Source organism: Triticum dicoccoides, chromosome 4B, assembly GCF_002162155.2.
Source record: "Triticum dicoccoides isolate Atlit2015 ecotype Zavitan chromosome 4B, WEW_v2.0, whole genome shotgun sequence".
Classification (NCBI taxonomy): Eukaryota; Viridiplantae; Streptophyta; class Magnoliopsida; order Poales; family Poaceae; genus Triticum; species Triticum dicoccoides.
This window is the reverse complement of record NC_041387.1, coordinates 139,399,653-139,424,525: the sequence shown is the minus strand read 5'-3', so window position 1 is coordinate 139,424,525 and position 24,873 is coordinate 139,399,653.

Below are 24,873 nucleotides of genomic sequence, written 5' to 3'. Positions count from 1 at the left end.
GATGGAAGGTGTGCGAGCAGACCGCTGCGCCGGCTGTCAAGGAGGCGTGCGAGCAGACCGCTGTGCAGACTCACTGGGAGGCAAGCCCTTTGACCAGGCTCCGCCGCCCACCGTCGTCCCAACTGCTCCCACTTTTAATGTCGCTGGCGTCGCAGTTTAAAATCAACCCCGCACTACCCGGTATCGCTACAATCCTCTCACTTCCTCTCCGATTCTCCTGTCGTCTACCTCCAACTAGCCTAACCTAAACGTACGCCATGCCGCATCACGATGGTCTACCCTTAGTATTCCAGTTTCATGAGGAAGACACCCAGCCGGAGTCTCAAGAACATAAGGCACTTTGGGACGAGCTTGAACTGGCCTTGTGGGAAGACGCCGCGCCTGTCCCCGCTCCCGTTCCGGCTCCCGTCGCCCCTACTGCGCCAACGCCCATCCCCGTGGCATTGATGGGCTGGGAGCCGCACATTGTCGCCGAGCTTGATGCCACAGGGTTCCACGAGGTCCCTGCCGACTTTCACACGCCTGTGCACCTACCAGCGCATGCGCCTGCGCGTGCACTGACGTGCACGCCCGTGCAGGTGCCCATGCACCTGCCAGCGCATGCGCGTGCGCATGCACTGACGTGCGCGCCCATGCCGGTGCCTGTGCACACGAATGTCTCTGCCACGCCATTGACAGCGCCTGTCCTCGCGCGGGTGCCAGTGCCCCCCTCAGCGGCATGGATGGCCTCTGTCGACCGCTTCCTTGCACCAACGCCAATCGCCTCCTCCCACCAGTTGACTCGCTCCAAAGTCCAGAACATTTTGGCCTTCCTTGAAGCTAGGCCAACGTCCAGGAGTACGCTAACAACGGCGCAAGACGCCGCCGTCGCCGTCGGTCAGTGGCCCGACGACACACAGAGCACGGCAGAGGAGCCGCTTCCCACCGCGAGACGCCCCTGCCGCGCCGCGTAATCTAAATTTGCCATGAAAAACGTTCGAATTGCCATGCTTAAAATCCGAATGTTTATCATTTCCGTTTATTTTATATCGATCGTCGTATAATTTAAAGTCGGAGTCAGACTGAACGAAATGTATGGTTTGATCGATTGAATGTTCTGCTAGAGCCGTATCAAATTAAATATAAAAAGTCATGAAGCCACATGTATTCCTTGTCATCCAACGACCTAGACTGCTTCAATGTTGAGCGCTCAACACGTTTAGCGTGCAGTTAATTTCATGCCAAAAATAGTGCTAATCACATGACAACACGCAAATAATATCCTAGTAGTTAATATCCGCATGCACTTAATATACTTCCAAATTAACGTGCATTGCACGTACACACTGACTAGTGCTACTAGTACGTGAAACTGGTGCCATGACTTGTGAACGCGTCCAGATATGGTCAATGGCAACATCGCCCGCGAGTTCTTCCTGTTTGCCCGTGCGTCTAAACGCAGAAGGGGAGGAAAGAGAGAGAGCACACATGGAACCCACCAGTAAGTGAAGGTGAATAGTACTAAAAATAATATTACATGTTATCCATTAATTAGGTTGTGGTAATATAAAAACAATATGTGAACAAAGGGGGTACAACAAACATTGCTATTCTACGTATGTTGCCTATTGACGTGCGGCTTGAAGGCCCGGTCGCATGTTCGATCCTCGTCCTTTATTTTTTAATTTGTATATGGGTCCAAATTTGTTTCATGACATGTGGACCCCTCAATGTGTAGTTTGTAGCACTTTAATTTGTGGGTCGAAATTTGTTCCATTCCAAGTGGACTATCGGTGTGTAGTTTTGTAGCTTATTTATAATAATTAAAGAGAATAACATAGTTTTTTCAATAATACCATGGTGCGACGTTGAAGGCGAGAAAGGATGTGCGAGAGAGTGATGACCGAGCCAGAGGGAAATCAACTAGGGGAGTTGCGTGGGTTGCAACGGTGTTTGGAGTAGTTGTGGGCCGAATGCTATGAAAATATAATCTAAACCGACCGGAATAAATGCCTACACAAATTAATCTAAGGTTGGAGTGCCCCTCGCAATGTAAATAGCTCCGGCTTTGTGAGGGATGGAGAGGTAGTGGCTTCAACACATGGAAGATACGATGTGAGAAAGCGAGGTCAATCGAGAGACATATAGATAGAGAGACAAAGTGAGTGTGGTCCGACATTCATTGAACAAATATATATGCTCTGGAGAGATATTGTCCGATTGAGCTTTTGGTAAGGGTGAGGGCTGTAAGATAGAGCTTGAGAGACGATCCAGTCACAGACATGTAGATATATTTTGTGCGTGGCAGGAAGCAAGGTCAACCGATCACATAGGGGTCGTGCGATTGAAAGAGTGAGACGGGTTGGAGAGAGTGACCTAGATAGACGATGTGCGTGAGAGAGTATACAATGTGAATAGGTCGAATTGGGCTCAAACATGGTGATATGTTGTTTTTGTCCGAGAAAGAGCGAGGTCAATTGAGACATACGGATATATATATATATATATATATATATATATATATATAGAGAGAGAGAGAGAGAGAGAGAGATTGAGTGAGCGTGGCCCACCATGAGGTGGAAAGAGTGGCGGCGGCTTGGATGGACCGACCTAGATAGACAATCTACGTGAGAGAGTATAGAGTGTGTCGATCGAGGCCCGAACAGAGAGATATATCATTTGTGTGTGAAAGAAAACGAGGTTAAACGAGACTCAGATAAAGAGAGCGAGATTGAGCGAGTGTGGCCCGCCGTGCGGAAGAAAGAGTGAGACAGTCTCGAGGGAGTGACCTAGATATACAACGTGCGTGCGTGCGCACGAGAGGTTGGGGGGCTAGATAGGCAATGCATGTATTTAACGCGAGAGGGTGAGAGGGAGAGGGGGGAGAGAGAGAGAGCTCGGCATGGGGTGCAATGGTGGGTGTGTGAGGTAAATACATTTGGTAACAGGAGTGGAAAAGGGGGTTGTGTAGTTGAGAGACTTAGAGATCGAAACATGGAGAGAAAGAATGAACGTGTGTTAGCAACCGATACCTTGCTAAGGTGGTTAGGAGAGGAAGATTGACCGATACAGGAAGTATGTAGCGTTTGTGCGCGCGGGGTGGGGGGGGGCTAAAAACAACATTTGAATGTACATAGTACGAGACTTAATATCGATGTTTCAATTCGGTGTACATTGTAAGATTTGAACCGAGGACCAGGCATACGGGTAATTATTTCGAATTCGTGCCATACTAAGTTTCAAAAAGTTGACATTGACTCAATTTGGTGTGCTATTTTGTAGGTCATATGTTTGAATCCATCCAAAAGTTTTCTCACTACCATGGTGTTCATCATATACATATGAATTTGTATTAAAAAAGTAGCGTGGATACAGTGAAATGCGAAATCCACGTTAGAATTGGAGATCGCTACATGACACACACTCTAATTCAAATAACTAATTATGTGACACACTCTAATCCACGTTAGCGTGGGTACCGTTTCGATTTTTTTTCAAATAACTCCTCATTAATTAATTTATAGTACTCCCTCTGTTCACTTTTATAAGACCTTGAAGACATTTCAGACAATGTGCAAAACAGTTCATTTTAAGTTGTCTGAAACGACTTACAAAAGTGAACGGATGGAGTATCTCGTTTCGAATGACTAATTATTGCAAGGAAAACACGGGCATGGTAATACATACAGATTCGTTTGCAAATGAAAGAAGATTTGTTTGCATTCTCAAATGTAGGCGCACCAGGCAGACCAGGGTCGTGTCGGGGTGGACGCTGCTTCGGTGCCTTAAAGGCAACTGCCCTTGGGTGACTGACATGTGGGCCAGCCACCTGTTGGGCCCACATGTCATGGACACAAAGGCAGGTGCCTTAAGGCACCGAAGCATAGTCCTGTCGGGGTGGTCGCGTGTGTCGGACGGATGCGTAGCACCCAGCCACCCACCCCCCTCCCCCCCAAAAAAAGGACGACGACAATATAAGTTCGCGCTTCCACATTTCGGATTGAAATATCTGGCGGCCCCAATTCCAGCCCTGCAAAATCTCTCTTCTCCACCATCCCCTTCCGCGCCCAGATTGCTCAAATCCCTAATTCGCCGCCATCCCTCGAATCGCCCCTCGTACTGTCTCTTTCCCCACCGTTCCCCACCTCTATGCCAGACAACGATGACGAAGACGACGGTCGCGCTTCACCACCGCACCGGAGCTACCTCATCTACGCCCTCGTCCACCGCACCGGGTGGTCCACCGACAACGTCGGCCGCCACAACCGACGTGCCTCACAGACACTGAGTTCCACCGCATCAGGTGCGCTTCACCGACGCCGTCTCCCAGCTCACTGGGGCTACTTCACCGAGCACATTGTCGCACCTCCGCCCCCAGAGGCCGTTGGGGCTTCACCAACGGTCTCGTCCACCGCATCGTAGCGCTCCGCTGCCACTCAAGATCTGCATCCATGCGCGGCCAGCCAGCGCATCACCCTCAACGGCTCTGAAGTGACCCGCACTCTAGCTAGGCGAGCATGCCCAAACGCCGGCCCAAACTAGGTATCCACACATCACTCCCTTGTGCACTGTTCCGACGATGTTTGGATATCCTTTCACTGCTCTCTTAGCTTACACGCCTATGCAACTCTGACATTAACTCTTATTTCTTCTGGAGATATCATCTGAAACAAGCAAATCCATTTTTTAGCGAAGCATGACGGCGCTACAGGATCTGGTACACATCCTGCACACTCGTATAACCTTGTAAGTATCTGTCCTCCGGTACAACATCAAGGTCGATTCCTCTTATTTGATCAACCATTCGCCGTGTCAAAAATGCAGAGGGGGATGCAAGGAGCACAAGGCCTGCACATCCAAGCAAGTGGTAACATGGACTTGTACATGGAACATCCCAAGCGCAAGCAGAGCTGCAGTGAGCCTGTACAACGAGCTAGCGTAAGTCCCTGCATTTCATTTAATTCCTACTGGCATTCATGTATGATTTGTGTGCAGTGGCTGATCCACGAATTTAAGTTACCAGGGGCGAACATTTAACTTAAAAAATACGAAGGCACTTGCACTCCAGAAATCAACATAACTTGAGAAATGTGAAGCTACATGCACTTTGAAAACCAGCTAATGATCCAAAGTAGTTCAGATTATAAACACTAAATGATGCAAGCACCAAAAAAACACAAAATGCAACATGGTGTACAAGGACTACAAACATGGTCTGTACCTGCTTGAATTATTCGTTCTCTGGCTGAAAATATCGAAGTGTAATTGCACGTATAAACAGTGCGCAAACTGCATATCAATATATCTATCCGGCACAAGTATGCCAATAGTTTCAAACAACAGATTAGAAAAGTATTTATGCTATGTTGTCATGATACGGGGACTTTCTGGTAGATGGCCTCGACGTTTCCTCAAGCTATGAAAATGCACTATAATTTGCTTATCATCAATGCCTGCAAATCTCTGTCTCTCTCAACATAGTAGATCATCATTAGACACTAAATCCTTCAATGAGCTTGCAAAATGCTTGCATTCGATCCCTCATTAGACACTATATGTTCATCACGAGGAGCATGTAAAATGTTTGCATCAAATCCTTCATTAGCAGTCTGTACATTAGACACTTGAGGCTCAAGAACAACATGAGCTTGTATGTTTGCACCGGAAACTTGATTAGATACATCAGATTCAGTCAGTTCAGTATTGATTGGGGGAGTTATAAAATAAGTAGAAATTGGTTTCATTTTCTCATAGATTCCCTACATACAAGCAGTTTTACATCACCGTCAGGTTTAACTATTGGCCAGAAATTGAAGAGTTGAATTAGATATAATCAGGGATGTGATGTACCTGCTCGTTGCGCATGCTACTCTTGCAAGCTGCGACTGTCCGTTTGCGCAAGCTCGATGCCATGCCCGTGATGCCGCCGCTGCCTCCCACGCAGGCTACACCCAGGGTTGGATCTTCATCTTCTTGTCCTTCCGTTCGCTTGAAGCCCGGCGACCGCCCTCCAACAAGGGCGCGAGGAAGTGATGTGTCGGTCTGTCCAGCGGTGGCTAGGTTAGGAGCAAACCAGACTGGAGGCTGGAGCGAATGAATTGGGATTTTTCCTGCTGTCGATCGATATGGAAAGGGCCAAGATGCTGGCTAAAAAAGGATGTTGTTGTAGCAAAAAAAAAGCACAGCGGCCTGGCTTATGTATGTTAGTTGATATTATTGATCCATATACTCTATAAGTGTTTATATGTCTGTTAGTTCTGTACATTCTTGGTTGATTGACTCGGTAAATCTTGATACAGCGCTTCTGTACATATCTAAATGGGAGTACACATTATGCTGCGTGTGACATTTGAGTTGGACATGAAGTGTTCCAAATATTCGAATTCACCTTAAACTGGATTCTAGTTTCTGAATTTGAGTATCGGCATTTGTAAACCATATTCATATATGACAGTGGAATACATCTTTGTCGTCCTTTTGAAGATATATAAAAACACATAGAATGATTTATAAAGATTCATATAGGAATACAAAGTGGATTCGAATTTAGTTGCCAGGGTAAATGTGGATGCTTATTGTCCCGAAATTCGAAAGAAGCAGCAAAATGTCCACTTCCACATCGGCTGCCCGAAGCCAAGTGTTTGGGAGATGGAAATTACTGTCTACCCATTACACGGACAATCCATCGGCCCGATTTCCACTGCTCTAAATAGGGATAGGTTAGTAACTTCAATTAGACGTGACACGACCGCCTCTGAGCCCATTCCGACACGGTGGGCATCAAACATGGGCGGTAAAACACATTTGATTCAAGCTCATCCGAAAGACCTCTGTTTCTCCCTCCATTCCCCATTCATACACGGTGGGCGGCAAAACAAACTCGACTCGGCCGAAATCGATGTAGGCAAATATTTTCAATAGGGGCAGGTTTGTAATTTCACTCAGACGTGACACAACCACCCTACCTGTCAGCCCTGTTCATACACCGTGGGCGCCAACTACCCTCTCCTTGCCCGAATTCGCTCTGGGCAAATATTGGCGAGATGCGAGATTACCGTCCTATCCCCAACCGACGAGACGTCCAAATTTTAAACAGTGGCTAAGTTCGTAACTTTCCCATATTTCAGACAGACGCGTCCCAAAAACATGGTTCCCCGTACATCTCCCTCCATTTTCCCATTCATACACCATCCGTGCTAGAACACCCCATCCCCACACCAGCCTCCGTCCGCCACCCCATCCATCGCCGCCGTCCTCCACCACATCCATCGCCACCGTCCTCCACCATGCCGGAGCGCCTACCAAGACCGCGTCGTCCACTGCTAGAGATGGACGTTTCTCATCCACGGCGACGGACCAATAGCCTTGCATCGCGTCCTCTCACTTCATCGGCGCCGTTGTCCTCTTTGTCGGGACCGCTCACACGACCTTCTCTTCCACCGCAACGGGACTTATTCCCCGATGCACCCATCTACCATCGCAGATCTGCTTCAACGCCACCGACAGCCATCGCACCCCCGATGCCTACACGGCGCCGCAAGAGAGGTGGTACTTCATATCTCCTCAACTTTTTGATCTCAACCAGAAAATAGATCTTAACTTGGTTACTCTACTTTCTTTTCAGCTCTTAGAATTTAGTTCTTAGTTCAAAGCAAACAATGGATGCTAAATATCATTTCTCCGGTTTGCAGCTTCAAATCTACCATGGCACAGCCATAATACGGTTTAATTGATCATGCTTAGGGTTTAATTGATCATGTTGGTTCCGTGGTGGTTTCTTTAATAGAAATCGGAGGGGAAACCCTCTTTTGCTAAAAAAATATGCTTAGAGTTTCCCCCTTTTATGATCACTATACGATCAGAATACGTGCTTCGTGTCATAATAACACTGCTCCACCCATCAAGCTAAACAAGCTTAGATGTTCAAATACGAATCTGATATTATTAAAACAGAGTTGTTTAATTGGTCAGCTAAATGTTCCTAAATTAGTTTCGAAAATGCATGTTCGCTGCTCGGGTGTGTATCTCTACAAGGTGCCCACGGTGGGCTGGCCTACCCTGGGATTTTGGGTCGTCCCAGGCCCCGATTTCCCTCTGTTCTGTTGCGCGCTTCCGATCTCTACTCGCCCCCAGCCGCCTGCCTCGCCGGCGACTTGCCGTCCCCGGACGACATGAATCTAGGAGGAGATGCCAGACTAACAGGAGGCCAGGAGCCGCTCGCCCAACAGCATCACCGCTGCCCGGGCGTGCCGCCGTGCCTACCTTCCCAGTCCATTCAGGGCTCAGGCGTGCAGCACCCACCAAGCCAACCCGATTTATCCTGAGATACATCCTCAACACTCAGCAGCCACTCCTCATCACCCATTTTCTAATTGATTCATGACTCATTAGGCAGGATTGTCATTAGGGTTTGTTGTGTGCTCAGTGCTACCTACACTTAATGGTTCAGATGTATTTCGGTAATCTTTAGTACCTCTAAAGTTCACAGGGTTTTCAAAATTCTGGCCCTCGGAACAGAAACTAGTCATTTTGGATTGTTGGTCGTAGTGACATTGACCCAGATTACTACTGCAAGCCAGGTTTGTTGACAATTTTACTTGTCTTTCTTACTCATTCGATATAATATCCAATTATTCACGTTGATTAGTTGCAAACAATAAGTGCTAGACAAACTTCTTCATTCAGATTTTGGACGGTCTCTTACTGCAGTTACAATTCTGCATACTTGTCCTAATAAGCTCACAAGTAAATGATTGATTCACTACATCTATGCTTGCCTTGTCATATTTGTTGCCAATATTCTTTTAGGGTGGACCACCCTGTTTCTAAATACTGGAACCGTAGACATGAGTGAATAGTATTTCTCTATGTGATCTCTTCCATCATGTGTGGATAACGAACACTGCATTGTATAGAAAGAAAGTGTCATTTCCAGCTTTTACATAGGTTTCGATCTTTTACATGGAATACAATCTGCCTACTTGCTTTGTGTCGCACTACCAACACTCCACCCTTGAAGCTAAACATTACGCTACTCATAATTGCTTAGTTTATTTGTTCAAATACGAATTTCATATGATTCTAATGTTCCTACTTCAGTTTTGAAATGTGTGCCTGCCTGTTACAGAGACATAAGGGGTTTGTATTTCTGTGTGTGGTCTGGTCAGCACGGTTGGGGAGGTGAACTTTGCATATGCAGGGGTTTATAGGGAGACACTCTCCGAGTTGAATCCGCAATGCATTCCATAGATAATCTGACTACTTTTTATGTTTTCATGAATCTCAGATTCTAAACAGCATCATAATGATTATGAGCTTGCGCGCATGAAAAGAATAAAGCAGAACAATGCCATGGCTGTCAAACTTGGCATTAAGGGACTGAAATCAAGTCTGGATGCAATGCAATGCAAACGCTCTCCACCTACAGATTCATGCTCAGAATATGATCCTAACAGTGATTCTGAGCTAGAGGGAGACCTAAGTCAATGTAGCTCCCTAGTGGAGGAGTCAGAGGAAGATGCCCTATCTTATTCACCCATCAAGGTATTTGCTCTAACTTTCCAAGGTTACATTGCTTGCACATATCTTGCAACTGATGCTTTGCATTGCTTCTACTTTGTTGAACTGCCATTAGCTTAGTTTACACATCGTGTATGTGAATACACCCTGCCTATCCATTTTCAGTACATATTCCATCTTTCATCATACCATATTTATCCATTCAAATGTTGTTCTTGTGTATCAGACGTTCAAAAGGAAGAGGGCGATTGCTGACCGTGGAGGAGCACAAGCAAAGTATTTGGAAAAGGTAGTGGCACCTGATAAATCAAATAGCCCATTAGGTGTAGTTGCAATATCACCTGACCCACAAAATACCCCAACTCTAGCAGACTCTAGCCCTACTACACTGGTCATTTCTGATGCCCCAACTCAGCAGACCCCAACTGCAGCAAACAGTATGATTATGCCAGTTGACATAGCACCAGTTGTACGACGCAAAACCCACATTCCAGCAAAGAGTACACCAAATCCAGTTGCCAAATCCCTTTTGAACCAGAGAGAGCCCCAATTGCAGCAAATAGGACCCCTGTTCCATTTCTTCCCAGTTTAGAAGACGAAGCTTATGTTGTTGTCAGGAACTTTGTGTGCATCTTTCCTTCATGGAAAGATTATACCGCCGACATAGAACAATTTCCAGTCTTCCTCCGCAACTTACATGTAAGTAATGTACTAATGTTCTTCATGGTCATTACTGCATATGTTTCTGCTGACAGAAGACACAAGATTTCATTCTTTTAAATATGCAAGGAGCAAACTGGATTGTGGTGACGAGCAAGAGTTGGTTTCGCTTTTCAAGCACTCGTTGATGAAGTATCGTTCCTACCTGAGGCAAGCGCACTTCGATGGCAAGCCTCTGAATGAAATTTCTGTAAAGTCTCCGGTGCTACATTTATCCGACGGTGACTGGAATAATCTTGTTACACATTGGTCTCGGCTATAGCATAAGGTACTGTCTATGATATCACATCACAAATTGAACTACATTTCTGCATTTGCCTTAATGTCTCACTTGTACGAAAACTATTAGCAGAAGAACATTCGTTCTCAAGGGACCACAGAATCTCGCAACTATAGTGCACACTACATTGCTCTTGTGAGTACCTCTTGCCCTGTATGACCATACTTACTTTCATAGCTGTTTGATTATGTAGCATCACTGCACATGTTAGCCTCGTAATCGTCCATTTGGTGGACATTATAAGATCCGTATGGACTCTTACACAAATTTAGAATCAACCCAATGCTTTTGAAGAGGTTTAGCTCTGCAGTCCTCTTGTAAGGACTGAACGTGGTCTATCACTGTACTTACATTAACAGCTACTCCCTCCATCCCATAATATAAGAACGTTTTGTACAGTACAGCAGTGTTCAAAACACTATTGTATTATGGGAAGATGGATTGGTTCATTTTGTAGCATTCTGCATCTTATCTCCCTCGCCCACCATTTACTAAAAAAGATCAGATCTATATTTAATCTACCAACAAGTAGAATACACAGACAATGCCAGTGTAGAAGTGTAGCCCATTGCTCTTGTCAGTACATTTTGTCCTGTAACGCTTGTACTTCCAGGGATTGATAGTTGATTATGTAGCATCAATCTGCATCTTATCTTCATTATCCTCTATCCCTTCCAATATTATCATATCTATAATTACTCTCAACAAAATGTAGAGTACAGGCAATGCTTATGAAGAAGATTCTGTGCTGAAATTCTTGAGTTATCCTTCCCTTGACATGGAGAAGGGCATTATAAAGGCGGTGTTAACTGTTAATGTAAGTCAGTCCTTCTAAAGCCTTTATCCTCATCTACTGTTTAATTTGCTCATACTCCCTATCGTTTACTACTATTTAGTTTGTTGTTTCTACCAAAATGCATGTTCATAAGAACCGTAAGTTCTAAGTTTTACTTGTAAAACCAAATTTCTTATTCATACCATGCACATTACTTAATACTCCCTATATGTATGCTTGGTTTTGTGGATCTATAATCCAGTGTGTGGTGAAGCAGCCCATGTTTGCACCTTGTCATCTCCTGTTTTATCTTACTGATGTGGCTAATGATATGAACAACATGTCATGCACATTATCCAAAATAGATACAATAATTTTCTTTGCCCTTCATCTATGCTTGTTATGTTGACATGGTAATCCAGTAGTGTGGTGAAGCTCCCCGCATTATGAACAATGCCAAATTATGCTATTGATATTTTGAACTTACTCTTTATTTTCTAATTTGAAATTGGATAGAATTGACAGAACAATTATCATCTTTGTTTATACACGTGCAAAACTTGTCATCTTTCTGCTTTGTTTCACGGTGATATGCCTGATGGCATGCACAAGTCTGCTGAAGGCTGTGAGACAAACCCAACATATATTGCAGCAAAGAAGGCAAAACATCTTGAAGATAGCAAGACAACCCCAAAGTCTTGTCTTGATGCAGTGTTCAAGTTACTTGAGACTAACAGTCAGACAAGCTCACAGAATTCGTTGTCTGAATCAGTTCGACTTGTTCAGTCCCATGTTCTAGCAGAAAGGCATTCTACAACTCAACTTCGACTTGAAGTCCTATCTCTAAGAAAGATTGTGGATAACACCAATGAGAACCTCATCACTAAACAGCCACACCTGGAAGCTATGACCGACATGCTAGGCCGGTCTCACAGGCTTGCTTAGCAGCTTGCGCAACAGTTCCCACGCAGGGCTAACCTTTCTTGAACTGTCTTGGAAGTGGTCTCGGTTCAGTATTATTTTGTTACGCTGCAATGGTGCCCAGTTTTTGTAATCTGCTTCTTCATTGCGCTTTATGATCACTGGTGGCGAACTTCGATGCCCAGTGGATGTAATATACCTTAAACCCTTTATTGTATAGTGTAGGTTTATTCTTAGTTACTATGCCGTAATTTATTTATTGTATAGTGTAGGTTTGTTCTTAATTCCTACTAGTTACTGCCATCATTCGCTATCTGAAAAAAAAAATTAGATGTAGTCGACCGGGCCGAAAAATTCGACTCTAACGGGCTAGGTTTTTAGTTTGCCACAATTGGGCCGGCCTGCGTCTTTCTTGGGCCCGAATGATTGGGGCCTTACACATTGCGTCAGGCCCAAACTTACACCGGCCTATATTTTAGTTGGGCCTTTTGTCGACCCATTGCTTAGTTTGGCCTAGGTAGCGTTGGGCCACTAACAAGCTAAATATTGTACTGGCCTGTTACGGCCAAGATGAAACCACAGGCCTTTAGCAGGCCAAAATGCATGTTGGGCCTCAATTTTCACTAGTCGTTGACAGGCCTTCAGCAGGCCAAAATGTAGACCGGGCCGTTATGGGCTCAGTTAGCTCACGAGCCGTTACCAGGCCAAAACATATCTCGGGCCTTTGTTGGCCCACTGATATCATGGGCCTTTAAGAGGCCGAAAGCTTAGTACAGGCATCAACAGGACGAATTACGCGACAGGCCTTTAACAGGCCCGAAGTCACGTTGGGCTTAACTGTTGCCACCTTTAGCACGGGCCGTTAGTGGGCCCGATGTCCCGTCGGACCATATATGGCCCATGGGCAGCACGGGCCATTCCCAGGCCAAAAGTCACACCGGGCTGAAATGGGCCCATGTCTACATCAGGCCTCTAACAGGCCGAAAGTCACTGGGCTGTAGTTGGGCCTGAATATTGGCGAACAATTAACGGGCCAGATCTGGCTTCGGGCCACAAATGGGCCCAAATATTGGGAGAACAATTAACGGGCCAGATCTGGCTTCAGGCCGTAAATGGGCCCAAATATTGGGCGAACAATTAACGGGCCAGATCTGGTTTCGGGCCGTAAATGGGCCTTTATTAAGCATGCCGTTATTGGGCTGGCCAACTATTACCTGATTAAGTTCTACGGCCTTTGACTGGGCCGGCCTTTTTAACCTATATGGGCCTCTGTTGGGCCCAGCCACGTGTTGACGTGCCATAGGCATGTCTCCTCCAATGGATGGGCGACATCTGGCCCACTTACGAGCTGACAGGTGTTCCCTTCGGCCAATCAGAATTTTACACGTGGAAATTTCCCATTGGTCGGGGCTGTTAACGGGTTATCGGATCCAAAATCTGACCCGATAGCTTAACGGCATTCCGTTATGGTGGATGCCACGTGTCGGTCACCCTTGACGAAAGCACTTCTGTGACGCGCGATTTATCGTCATGGAAGTGGACACTTTCGTGATGATAATTTTGGTAATGTCATGGAACACTTCTACGACAGCACAGGCATGACTATCTTGATTCTGTCATAAATTTGTCATGGATGTACATGCATGGCAAAAAACGCGACCTACTGTGACAAACACGTATCATCACGGAAGTGTATTTTTTTTGTAGTGTTACTTTACACATAATACCTATGAATATGACACGTGTTCCTGTTTCTATAACATACTATATCTGATCACACCATGTTCTTACATCAGACTACTGTTCTTGCATATCCTGCATTAGTCACTTATGATAAGGCACCTTTAAGTCGCCACTGTGATATTGGTTGTGTCTTGCATATGATTTCTAGCATGTACTGCTTCTAATTTGTTGAAATGCCATACAGTTTGAACTTGGCAGAGTGATATTGGTTGCATCTTTCATATGGTGTCTAGCTTACAGTGCTTCTAATTTGTTGAAATGCCTTCTGCTTAGTTACCACATCATAGGTGTGAATATGTCACGTCATCCTGTTTTTCCTACATATTCCATCCTCGCATCACGTGTTTGCCTTTCATCCGAGTAGTGTTCGTCAGTATCATGCATGAATGAGTTCTGAAGAGCGAATTTTATTCATTTTTCTTATCGGTTTGACTTCACAATGCAAAATCATTACAACTGAAGGAAATTAGTCCGGCAGTGGATGATGGTGGTCCTTCGGAGCAACTCAAACAGGGGGTCTCTACATATTCTACTCCGCCATCCTCCCAACAAGATTCGTAAGACAACACAAGGCTAGACAGTCAACGTAGTTGTGTAGATGATGAGCACATCTCCCCTACTCGACCATCACAGGTGCTTGCTCTAACTTGGCACTATTATATGTGGTTGCATGTTGCGTATGATGTCTAGCTTGTATTGCTTCTAACTTTATTGAATTGCATCTGCTTACTTTACAAAAATGCATGTGAATATGACATGTGTTCTGTTTCTAGAACATACGTGTACATGATGAGCACATCTCCCCTACTTCACCATCACACGTGCTTGCTCTAACTTGGAACTGTTATATGTGGTTGCGTGTTCCGTATGATGTCTAGTTTGTATTGCTTCTGATTATGTTGAATTACATCTGCGTAGCTTACAACTTATACCTGCAATGATCACTTACCCACAAGACACATTTAACTTGGGACTGTGATGTAGGTTGCATCTTGCATTGTCTTCTAGCTTGTACTGCTTCTAATTTATTGAAATGGCACTAACGACGACACACTTTTTACCTGATAGAGTGATATTGGTTGCATGTTCATATGGTGCCTAGCTTTCATTTCTTCTAATTTTGTTGAAATGCCTTCTGGTTATTGTTTTTTCATACATATTCCATCCTCCTATCGTACGTGTGAATATGCAATGTTGTCCTTTTTGTATATATTCCATCCTCCTATCCTGCGCTTGCCTTACATCAAAGTAGTGTTCATCTGTATCATGCATCAACCAGTTATGCAGAGCTAATTTTATTCATCTTCTTGTGGTTTTGACTTCATAAGGCAATATCAGAAAATAGGAAGGAAAAGAGTAAGTTAGGGGATGTTGGTGGTCCTCCGCACCGACGCAAATAGAGACTCTCAAGATTTGCCACTGCTAGTGCTAATCAAGTTGAAGTCCCAAGTCTACATGATGAGTTCATCTCCTGTACTCCACCATCACAGGTGCTTACTCTAAGTTGACAGTGTGATAATTGGTTTCATGTTTCATATGTTGTCTAGCCTGTATTTCTTCTATTTTAATTAAATTGCACCGGCTAAGTTTATACGTTATACATGTGCATATGACATGGCTTTCTGTGTCTAGAATACACTGCATCTATCATACCATGTTCTTACATCAAAGTACTGTTGTTGTGTATCCCGCATCAGTCACTCATGATTGGACGCTTTTAACATGGTAGTTTGATAGTGGCCGCATCTTGCATTGATTTCTACATTGTACTCTAATTTTTTGAATTGCCACTTATGACAAGACACTTTTAACTTGGCAGAGTAATATTGGTTGCATCTTTATATGGTGTCTAGCTTGCATCACTTCTATTTTCTTGAAGATCCTTCTGCTTAGTTTACACATCGTAGCTGTGAATATGTCATGCAGTCATGTTTTTCTTACATATTCCATCCTCATACGATTGTCTTACATCAAAGTATTGCTTGTCTGTATCATGCATCAATGAGTTCTGAAGAGCAATTTTATTCTTTTGTGTTGTGGGTACGGCTTGACATGGCAAAGTCAAAAAAGAGCAAGGAAAAGAATATAGTAGGGAATGGTGTTATTCGTCGGTGAAACGGAAAAGGACCTGCCCTCGAGATTCTGCTGGTACTTATAGTGCAGTAGAAGGTCCAAGTCCACCCGCTAAATCTACAAGCACAGTATCACCTGCTCCACCAGCTGCAGCATCCGCTTCAACTGTATCAGCATTTCAACGAGTTACTCATTTGTTTGCTCCGGAACTGGCCAGTTCCCAAGCTGCCTTCACACCTAACACTACTTCCGAAGTACTGCTAACACAACATGACTTGGCAAGATCAGATGAACCTCATGAGCATCAACACCAAGACGGTACCTTACCGAGTCAAGTTGCAGTTGCATGCTCCTTTATATGTACTCTCACAATTTGATGTACACTAACACTTTCCATATTCGTTGTTGAACTAGCACCACGGCGCAAGCGGAAACAGACATCAGGGATAATGCTTGACAAATTAACAAAATCTAAAGGAGGGAGAATGGAGATCCATTTTGAGGTAGGTTTAAAAAGGCCATGTGATGCTACAGAGTCAGCCAAGTTAGTATCAGAGGCACATGTTGCCGTTAGGTGTCATGCACGTATCCTCCCAATGTGGATCCAGTACAGGAATGAGAAAGACAATACCTAGTTTAACACTTTCCTTGACTATTTATCCGTAAGTATTGTTATTTATTGCAATTAGTAATATTGTCTTGCTCTGTCCCATACTTTCTAGCTTCCTCCTAATAAGACTCACATTCTTTTTTCAACAGATGAGGTTCAAGTTGGATCCGAAAGATGATGCAACTAAACAAGCGTGCACTCAAGTTTTTCAGTCTGCTCTATGACAGTATCGGTACCACCTTAGAAAATCTCACTTCGAAGGCAAGGCTAACAATGAAGTCACCCAAACATCTCCAGTGGAATATATTACAGATGAAGACTGGACAACCCTTGTTAAACACTGGTCTGACCAAAGTATCAGGTAGGCTATATGTATTTGATCAGACCACATATTGAACTTGTATTTATGTATGTGCCTTACAAGTGTATCTTTTTCTAGGCTAACTGTTTGAAGAATAAGACCAACCGTTCTAAAGTGAAATTCCAACAGACAATAGGATCTCGTAGCTATATTGCACACTGCAAGGCTCTTGTAAATAGCTGTTACTTCCTTCTTTTTTCCATGCCATATTATCGTATCTATATTGACTTGTTCCAATACAGAGGAAAGCCCGTGCGAACCAAAAAGAACCTGAACCGAATGCAGTGCAAATCTTCAAGGATTGCCACACCAGCAAGATGAAGGGCATGAGCACACCAGTTCAAGCCGCTTTTGTAAGTCCTTACTCCCCCTGCCTTTGAACTGATTGGTATTGTGATGTGTTCATTTAACTGCTTGGTTTGCAGCCAATGTCAGTTACTCTGTTCACTTTTATACACAGTTGTCCTAACGTATCATTTCACCTTACATGGTTTAAAAGAGATGAAGGATATTCTTTTGGTCTTGATTTATAATCTAGTTGTGATGTTCACGTGCGGACACATTGATAAAATAGCCTGATTGTTTTATATCTATTTGCCCATGATATGAATGATGTCATACTATGTTCATCCTACTTTAAACCATGTCTCTTTATCCTTATATGTCAACGAATGTGAGGAAATAGACAATACAGTAGGCATGCTACATGGACATATGTTCCGAAAGTGATTTTATTATGTAGTTGGCACTACAATACATGTTAATGTATTACAGTAGTTCACCAAAATAAGTTATGTATAAATGTGTAACCTACTTTGTTTGTTTTTATCTCATTAGTAACTTATCTGGTACACTAATCTACAAGTTCAAACTTTCAGCAAGCTATGGAATAGATAATTGAACAACCACAACCACCTGAAGGTGGCGAGGCTACCATAGGCACAATGTCACCTCTTGCTGCAGTGCATCAGTATCTCTCCACTAACAATGCAAAAAGCACCTTCCTGCGTAATTCCGGGTTGGTTGTCAAGGTAACCTCGTCCAAATCGCCTACTGAAAAAAAATCTTCTGGCTAGACAGAGTGATATATCTGTGCTACAGACAGTCCAATCCCTGATGGACGTTGTTTCAGAAACAAGAATAGTGGATGACAAATGTCGTCAAGATATGAATGATTTTGAAACCAGACTATAGACATTCACTTCGTTGTTCAAGAAAAATGGCGGAAAAAGGTGAAGATCGTGCTGCTCCATCAGATTCTACAACCTGAAACATTAGCACTCAGGTCAAATGATCTGTACTTCTATACATCTGATGGTGCTTTTATCTGCAAGGACTGTAAACTTTATGCCAACAAGCCTTTTGTTGTATGGTTGGAATTTATTTTGTTGTGATACATCATTTATGATGCTGCCAAAGGCTGCAGTAATTACGACGCTATTTTTGTATAGTGTAGGTTTATCTTAGTAATGTATTCGGCCGAAAGCTTCATAGGAGCCCAACATGCCAACATTCGTCGGGCCCATTCCAATTGGGCTAAAAATGATTATGGGTCGAAATTTGCATGTAGCCAACTAAAAATATCTGGGCCTAAATCAGCATAAGCTTTCATATTTTTCTGGTAGGCCTGTGCCCATAGTGGGCCTTTAACAGGCCTAAACATAATTTGGGCCCTTAGTAACAATAGGCCGTTTACATGTGTAAATATCTCGAGCCCATAAAAAAGATGGGCCTTTAATAGGCCGAAAGTGAGATTGGGCCCTGATTATGCCAAATAACCCACTGGTCTTAGCAGGCCAAAATGGTGGCCCATTTACAATGCGGATCGTTCACATGCCAAAATTCAGACGGGCCGTAAATGTGCCGACATACTACATGGGCCTTTAACAGGCCGGAAGTTCGGTCGGGCTTGATTAGTGTCATTTTTATATGGGCCGTTAATAGGCCCGATGTGACGTTGGGCCACATACGGCCCATGGATTTCGTCCGACGTTAATAGGCTGAAAATCACAACAGGCTGAAAGTGGCCCAAATCTATAGTGGGCCTCTAACAGGCCGAATGTCAGACATGGCCGAATATGACCCAAATCCTTCAGGGTCATTTATGGGCCGAAAGTTTCAATGGCCTGTAAATGGGCCCAAATGAAGCGGGACCTTTAACATGTCGGAAATAGACCGGGCCATAATTCGGCCCAAATACTTAGCGGACTGTTAACAGGCCAGAAGTGACCATGGGCCACGATGATGACAAGTTTAGGACGGGCCGTTGACGGGCCGATTTGACACTAGTCGTGCGAGCCTTAACTGAGAATGTTGGGCCTTTAGCTGGGTTGGCCCATTATGGTCTGCAAAATCTTGTGGGCCTTTAGCTGGGCCGGCCCATTATGGTCTGCTAAATCTTGTGGTCCTTTAGTTGGGCCAACCCATTTAAACTTTTTGGGCCACTTTTGGGCCAGTCCATGTGTCAACATATCATAGTCGCATCTCGACCACTGGATGAGTGACACTTGTGCCCACGCGGAGCTGACACGTGGTTCTGTTGGCCAATGAGAATTTTACACATGGAAAATGGGCATTGGTCGTGGCTGTTAGCGTGTTATCGGATCCAAAACCGGACCCGGTAGCTTAATGGCGAGCCATTATGGTGGATGCCACGTGTCGGTCACCCTTGACGAAAGCACTTCCATGACTCAACATTTATCATCATGGAAGTGGACACTTCCGTGATGATAATTTTGGTAATGTCATGGAACACTTCTACGACAACACAAGTATGACTATCTTGATTCTGTCATAAAATCGTCATGGATGTACATGCATGACAGAAAACGAGACCTACTATGACAAACATGTATCATCACAGAAGTGTATTTTTTTGTAGTGTTTGTAATGGAGGTTGCTAGGTCTGCTCACCGGCCGTGTACGCAATGTGTAGGTGTGCAATGGGCGATGGGCCCAGACCCCTGCACGCTTAGGATTTAGACCGACGTGCTGACCTCTCTGTTGTGTTTAGGTAGGGCTGTGACGTGTTGATCTCCCGAGTCCAGGTATGACCCACGAAAGTGTGTCCGGCCAGAGGGATCGAGTGTGTTAGGAAAGTTGGTGCACCCTTGCAGGGAAGTTTATCTATTCGAATAGTCATGTCCCTCGATAAAAGGATGACCTGGAGTTGTACCTCGACCATAAGACAACTAGAACTGGATACTTCATAAAACACACCCAGACAAGTTCTAGAGACAACCCGGTGATCGCTTTCCCACAGGGCGACGAGGGGAGGATCCCCGGGTAGGATTATGCTATGCGATGATACTTGGTGGACTTACCATCTACTCTCTTCTACATGCTGCAAGATGGAGGCTGCCAGAAGCATAGTCTTTGATAGGACTAGCTATCCCCCTCTTATTCTAGCATTCTGCAGTTCAGTCCAACGATATTCCCCCTTTACACAGATACCCAGGCATATGTAGTGTAAATCCTTGCTTGTGAGTACTTTGGATGAGTACTCATGGTTGCTTTGCTCCCTCTTTTCCCCCCTTTCCCTCTTCTTCTCGGACGTCATAACCAGATGATAGAGCCCAGGAGCCAAATGCCACTGTCGACGACGACCCCTACTACACTGAGGGTGCCTACTACTATGTTTAGGCCGCCAACGACCAGGAGTAGTTTAGGAGGATCCCAGGCAGGAGGCCTGCGCCTCTTTCGGGTTGTATCCAGTTTATGCTAGCCATCTTATGGCACCTTGTTTAACTTTATGTCTGTAGTCGGATATTGTTGCTTCCGCTGACTCGTTAATGTTCGAGCACTTGTATTCGAGCCCTCGAGGCCCCTGGCTTGTAATATGATGCTTTATGACATTTTTTTTACTTTTAGAGTTGTGTTGTGATATCTTCCCGTGAGTCCCTGATCTTGATCGTGCATGTTTAGGTGCATGATTAATGTACGATTGAATCGGGGGCGTCACACCGACTACTGTCACTCCAGGGTTGCCGGATCATAACACGTAGTAGGTGACTATAACTTGCAAGATCGGATCTAGAACATAGATATAATGGTGATAACATAAATGGTTCAGATCTAAAATCATGGCACCCGGGCCCAAAGTGACAAGCATTAAGAATGGCAAGTGGCAACATCAATCTCAGAACATAATGGAAACTAGGGACCAAGCCCTAACAAAACTAACTCGATTACATGATGAATCTCATCCAACTCCTTACCGACCAGCGAGCCTACAAAGGGACTACTCACTCCAGGTAGGGAGCATCATGGAATTGACGATGGAGAAGGGTTGGTGATGATGAAGATCGAAGATCACCCTCTCCGGAGCCCCAAACGGACTCCAGATCTGGCCTCCCAATGAAGAACAGGAGACAGCAACAACTCCGTCTCGTGAAACGCGATAATTCTTTCTCCCCGTTTTTTCTGGAAAAATAGGATTTTATAGCATCGGTTTCAGGGTCTACGGGGCAACTAGGTGGGGACAACCCACCTGGGTGCGCCTGGAGGGGATGGCGCGCCCTGGTGGGTCGTGCCAACCCAGGTGCCCCCCTCCGGTGGTTCTTGGCTCCAGAAATTCTCTTTTATTGTATAAAAAATCCTCGCAAAGTTTCGTTCCATTCCAGTAACTTTTATTTCTGCACAAAAACAACACCGCGGTAGTTCTGCTGAAAATAGCGCCAGTCTGGGTTAGTTTCATTCAAATCATGCAAATTAGAGTCCAGAACAAGAGGAAAAGCATTAGGGAAAGTAGATACGACGGAGACGTATCACCGACCCTGCGCGGGAACTTTCGGCCAGGGTGGCGACTCAGCGGCCCGGGGCGGTGGCGCCTGCTGGATGGCCAGCGCGCGATGCTCGAACGCACGGGCGTAGTACATGGCCGTCTGGAGGTCCCGTGGCCCACGCACCTGTCACGCCCAATATGCGACCCTATCCAAAAGGAACTCGAAGGTCCCACCAAGGATAGACCCGCATATTGAAACGCTTTTGCAAGGTGGATATCATTACATCAACATTACATAAATAGATGGGGATACATACATAAGGCATACAATGCCACATGAATACAACATCACAATACATCAGAGCATCATCCGACTACGGATGAAACACAAACAGAAACTCAAACGACATCCACCCTACTAGCCCAGGCTGCCGACCTGGAACCTATCCCCTGATCGAAGAAGAAGCAGAAGAAGACTCAATGCAAGCAAGCATCGCTCTCGCGTCATGATCATCGCATAAACCTGTACCTGCAACTGTTGTTGTAGTAATCTGTGAGCCACGAGGACTCAGCAATCCCATAACCATGGGTATCAAGACTAGCAAAGCTTAAAGGGAAAGGAAGGGGTAAAGTGGTGAGGCTGCAGCAGCGACTAAGCATATATGGTGGCTAACATACACAAATAAGAGCGAGAAGAGAGCAAGCAGAACGGTCGTGAAGCTATCAATGATCAAGAAGTGATCCTGAACTCCTACTTACGTCAAACATAACCCAGAAACCGTGTTCACTTCCCGGACTCCGCCGAGAAGAGACCATCACGGCTACACACACGGTTGATGCGTTTTAAATCGGATCTGGTGTCAAGTTATCTACAACCGGACATTAACAAATTCCCATCTGCCTATAACTGCAGGCACGGCTTTTGAAAGATTATACCCTGTAGGGGTGTCCCAACTTAGCCCATGACAAGCTCTCGCGATCAACGAAGGAATAGACCTTCTCCCAGGAACACCCGATCAGACTCGGAATCCCGGTTTACAAGACATTTCGGCAATGGTAAAACAAGACCAGCAAAGCCGTCCGATGCGCTGACAATCCCGATAGGAGCTGCACATATCTCGTTCTCAGGGCAACACCGGATGAGACTAGCTACGAGTAAAACCAGCCCTCAAGTTGCCCCGAGGTGGCCCCGCAGGCAGCTCAGTTCGGACCAACACTTAGACAGGCTAAAATAAAGATGACCCTCGGGATGCGCGACTCCCAAGAGAAAAAGGGGTAGGTGAGGCAAATGGTAAAACCAAGGTTGGGCCTTGCTGAAGGAGTTTTATTCAAAGCGAACTGTCAAGGGGGTCCCATAAATCACCCGACCGCGTAAGGAACGCAAAATCCGGGAACATAACACCGGTGTGACGGAAACTAGGGCGGCAAGAGTGGAACAAAACATCAGGCATAAGGTCGAGTCTTCCACCCTTTACCAAGTATATAGATGCATTAATAATATAAGAGATATTGTGATATCCCAACCAAAATCCTGTCCACCATGGAGAAATCTTCAACTTCACCTGCAACTAGCAACGCTATAAGAGGGGCTGAGCAAGCGGTAACATAGCCAAACAACGGTTTGCATAGGAAAGGTGTCAAAGGTTAGAGGTTCATGGCAATTTGGGATGGCTTGATAAACAGGTGATAGGTAGCACAGCATAGCGATAGAACGAAGCAACTAGCATAGCAATGATAGTAGTGAGATCCAGGATAGCGGTCATCTTGCCTGAAATCCCGCTAGGAAGAAGAACGAGTCCATGAAGAAGACAGACGAACGTAGTCGAACGAATCCTCACGAACGCAACATTACCGGAACTAAGAAGCAACACCGGAAAGAAACAAACAACATGATAAACAACCATCACATAGACATGGCACGATGCACAACCAAGTATGATGCATGTCTGGTTTAATAAGGCATGGCATGACAAAGTGCAACAAACATCACTACAAATTAAGTGGAGCTCAATATGCAACGAGTTGCATATTGACGAAACACCACAACAATTATTTAGTTTGGTCTCGGTTATGTACCCAACAATATTAAATGTTATTAGCATGGTAAGGGGGTGAAACATAATGAAACTACCTATCTAGGCAAGTTTAAATGAGGCCGGAAACAACAACCAATAATTCCGGAAAATCCCCATGTGCATATTTTAGATTCGGTACTGTTCTGCCCTAAACACAATTTTAATGTTGTTAAACAGCAAAATAAAGTGCACCATGTTAAACTAGGCATTTTTCCATCCCATTTACATATAAAGTTTATTAAATTCGGAGCTACGGTTATTTAGTTATGAAATAAATCATTTTAACATGGCATTTATGCAAATTAACACAAACATCATTTTAAACATTTTAAACATGGATGAAAGTGGCATATTATTAATCTACACAGTTTTCTGAGCATTTTACATATATAAATTATTTACATATGATGCATATTTTGTGTTATTAAATGCATGAACAACAGGGGGTTTTCTGCAAATTTGTTAAACATTGAATAATTGCTAAAATCGTCCAGATGAAAAAAAACATGCCATGGGCCGAAACCGGCTGGGCTAACAGTGGGGGGGGGGCTGCTCACCACGGCACTTGGGCCGGCTCGGTGCTGGGCTAGGGCGAGCAAGCTGGCTGGCTTGAGGGCGGTGCGGGCAGGCCGCGGAGCGAGCGAGCTGGGCCTTGGCTCGGGCCCAATCTGGAGGGCACGGTGGAGCAGGAGGCTGGAGTCGGCTGGGCTGGATCTGGCGCGGCTGGGCCTCGAAGCGCTGGGGAGGCCCACGCGGACGCGGTGCAAGCGGGACGAGCAGCTCCTCTGCTCGTTCCCGCTAGGGCATGGCGGCGGCAGGGGTCAATGGCATGGCGGCGCGATGCAGGCGGGTCGAGGACGGGCGGACGAGGCCGGGATCCTCCAGATCCGGGGCGGAGGGGACCATTCCCGATGGCGGTGGCAACATGCGCGACTCCGGCGAGGAGCTCCAAGTGCGGCGGGGTTCCTAGAGAGGGAGAGAGAGGGATCTGAGAGAGAGAGAAGAAGAGGAAGGAGACGGGAGAGAGAGGGAGGCAGCGACCTGGCAGGGCGGCACGGGCGCTCCGGCGACGGGGTCGCGGACAGCGGCGCTCC